This window comes from Rhinopithecus roxellana, chromosome 5 (assembly GCF_007565055.1).
Source record: "Rhinopithecus roxellana isolate Shanxi Qingling chromosome 5, ASM756505v1, whole genome shotgun sequence".
NCBI lineage: Eukaryota > Metazoa > Chordata > Mammalia > Primates > Cercopithecidae > Rhinopithecus > Rhinopithecus roxellana.
The window spans coordinates 174,062,676-174,066,579 of NC_044553.1; positions in this window are offsets into that span (position 1 = coordinate 174,062,676).

Here is a 3,904-nt window from a genome sequence, read left to right on the forward strand (position 1 = left end):
TTATCTGAACTTTCTTTTTTTTTTTTTTTTTTTTTTTTTTTGGAGACAGAGTCTCACTCTGTTGCCCAGGCTGGAATGCAGTAGCATGATCTCAGCTCACTGCAACCTCCGCCTCCCAGGTTCAAGCAATTCTGCCGCCTCAGCCTCCTGAGTAGCTGGGATTACAGGCACACGCCACCACATCCAGCTAATTTTTGTATTTTTAGTAGAGATGGGGTTTTACCTTGTTGGTCAGACTGGTCTCGAACTCCTGACCTTGTGATCTGCCCACCGTAGCCTCCCCAAGTGCTAGGATTACAAGCATGAGCCACTGCGCCCGGCCTGGAATTATCTGGACTTTTCAAAGAAGATGGCACTGTTAGAAGAAGAGAAGATTATTGTCAAAAAGATGGATTGCTGGCCGGGCGCGGTGGCTCAAGCCTGTAATCCCAGCACTTTGGGAGGCCGAGACGGGCGGATCACAAGGTCAGGAGATCAAGAACATCCTGGCTAATGCAGTGAAACCCTGTCTCTACTAAAAATACAAAAAAAAAAAAAAAAAAAAAAAAAAATTAGCCAGGCATGGTGGCGGGCGCCTGTAGTCCCAGCTACTCGGGAGGCTGAGGCAGGAGAATGGCGTGAACCCAGGAGGCGGAGCTTGCAGTGAGCTGAGATCCAGCCACTGCACTCCAGCCTGGGCGACAGAGTGAGACTCCGTCTCAAAAAAAAAAAAAAAAAAAGATGGATTGCCTCACTTTCCACTTTTTATGTAACAGTAGTTAAAAAATAGCTTTTTCTACTTGAATTACAAAAAAAGTTTAAATAAAACTTGTATTTATCTTTCCCTAAGAACAAGGGCAACCCTAACTGGTGTGTGTATGCACATACATACATACTGAGAAGAGGTTTTTTGTTTTTAGATGGATTCTTGTTCTGTCACCCAGGCTGGAGTGCAGTGGCGCGATCTTGGCTCACTGCAAGCTCCACCTCCCAGGTTCACGCCATTCTCCTGCCTCAGCCTCCCGAGTAGCTGGGACTACAGGCGCCCGCCACCATGCCTGGCTAATTTTTTTTTTTTTTTTTTTTTTTGTATTTTTAGTAGAGACAGGGTTTCACTGCATTAGCCAGGATGTTCTTGATCTCCTGACCTTGTGATCCGCCCGTCTCGGCCTCCCAAAGTGCTGGGATTACAGGCTTGAGCCACCGCGCCCGGCCAGCAATCATGAGCCACTATACCCGGCCGAGGTTTACAAGGTTACAAGCATGAGCCACTATACCCGGCCGAGGTTTTCTTGAAGTAGGAACGTGCTAACATTTTTCAGCTTAACTTGTGCAATAAAGGTTATTGAGCATCTGGTGTGTGCAAACTCATCTCCTCTATCTCCAGGAGAGTCAAGCACTTCTGGAGAAGGAGGTACAGTGACCGCAGAATCCACACATTGACTTTTCCTTCCTAGATTCTGACAGTGAAAGTCTTTCTCTATTCATTAAGTCATTTGTTAATTCAACACTATTTATTGATAGGGTGATTTGGTCATCTAAGTTAGGATGCTTTAATGAGTGAAAGAAGCACTTACAATAATTACTCCAGGGCAACAGACAGAAACCAGGACTCTCCCAGGCAAACTGGATTGTGTGGTCATCTGATTTATTGAGCATTTACTGTGTCACTAGAACTTCAAATTGGTTACCAAATGTTCAGAGATCAAATATTTGACATCTTCAATGTACCAGGGAGACAAATGTGTAAGCAAATATAATAGTTATCAATGCCATAGCAGAGGCATAATAGAAGCATTATGTCCCTCAGGGGTGTCCATGGAGGCTTCCCAGAAGAAGTCAATGGAATCAGCTTCCAAAGGATGAGTTTACTATGTAGACTAAGGCCTGGAAGGACATTCTAGCATATGCAGAGGCACAGAGACTTAAAAGAACACTATAGGGGGTTTTGGTAATGTTTAGCTGGGAGCATGATTGTTCTTTTATTATTCTTTAAACCATAAATTTGTCATACATTCCCTTGTATGTATGAGCTAGGTATAGAGCTGGCTGGTAAAAAGCTAACAATGGATTATGGAAGAGAAACAAATGGCATGTTAAATACCAGGGGAAAGCCCAGCGTTTTGATGAAAACAATTGATAAGGGTGGAATCTGGTGATAGAAATGAGACGAAAAGCAAGCTGAGGCCTGATCATGGAGGGCTTTGAGAGTTAGGGCCTTTGTCTCATATGCAGTAGACTGTTGGAGAGTGGTGGGATCAGAGTTAGATTTTGGAAATTTAACTTTGGTGGTAGTGTGGAAGATAGGTTGGGGGTAAAACCTGGGCAGGAAGATCTGTTGGAAGGTTAGAAATGTGACCTTCAGGGACATGGATGGAGCTGGAAGCCATTATCTTCAGCAAACTAATCCAGGGACAGAAAATCAAACATTGCATGTTCTTACTTATAAGTGGGTGCTGAACAATGAGAACAGATGGACACATGGTGGGGGAACAACACACAGGGGTCTCGGGGGTGGGGATGGGGTTGGGGGAGGGTGAGCATCAGAAATAATAAGGGATGCTGGGCTTAATACCTAGGTAATGGGATGATCTGTGCAGCAAACCACCATGGCACACAGTTACCTGTGTAACAAACCTGCGCATCCTACACACGTACCCTGAACTTAAAAAAGTTGAGGATAAAAGAGAAAAGGAATGTGAAGATCTGAATTACATCAGTGGTTGGGATGAAGGGGAGATGATTGAAAAGATTTTTGTGGATGAGGGAATTTGAGTTATTGGCTGTTATATCCTTATGTAGAGTTTTGGATCCACCACTGATGAGCTCTTTGATTTCTGGCAAGTCAGTATCACTGAACTTTATTTCTTCAAGTGTGAAATTAGGCTGATGATGAAAACAAAACACTACCAAAATAGTTTTGAGAATCAACAAGAGACTCTGAAAGTGCCTTGTTTTTCCAATTGTATGTATTGAACACTTAATCTCCTCCAGGCACTCTGCTCATGTTAGGGAACTGGAAGAGAACGGAAATCAGTGTCCTCTAGGAGCTCATGAGTATGACTTCTGCAGGGGATCTAAGGAAGTGCCCACTCAGACACTGCCACCAGTACTGGGGAAACCTGACTGAGGGCACAGCTTCCCGTCAGAGTTGTGACCCAGGAAAGGTTGGATTCCTCTTGCAACACCTAAGGAATATTCTGCCCCTTCCATCCCCTCAAACAGGGTAACGACTTCGACAAGGGGAATCTTGAATAGTTGACAGAATCGCAAGGGAGATCCCTTAAACTCTCACATTTGATGAAACCAATAATCTGTATGTGTGAAGTTAGGCTCTTGGTTGCAAATAACAGACTTGAAACACTTTTAAGAAATGGGGATTTTAGGCCAGGCATGGTGGCTCACACCTGTAATCCCAGCACTTTAGGAGGCCGAGGTGGGCAGATCACCTGAGGTCGGGAGTTCGAGACCAGCCTGACCAACATGGAGAAACCCCGTCTCTACTAAAAATAAAAAATTAGCCGGGCATGGTGGTGCATGCCTGTAATCCCAGCCTGGGCAACAAGAGCAAAAGTCTGTCTCAAAAAAAGAAAAGAAAAGGAGAGAGAGAGAGAGAGAAGAGACAGAGAGAGAAAGAAACTCGGAGGTTTCCTTTGGTTACTGTCACTCCCTGCCCCCCGTTCCCCATAGTTTATCTGATGACATATGTCTACTTAGCAGTTTTGATCTCTTGCTACCTACTGGTTAATGGCCTCAGCTCTGCCACCCCACATTCTGGGTGGAGCCTGTCTGACTCTCTAACCAATTACCATTGCCCTTGCCAGATAGAACCTTTTGTGTCAGACCACAACTAGTCCTTAGCCAGACTGTGAGTCGAGGCCTACCCCAATCCATTGATTCCACTCTGCAGAAAAAGCAGCATAAG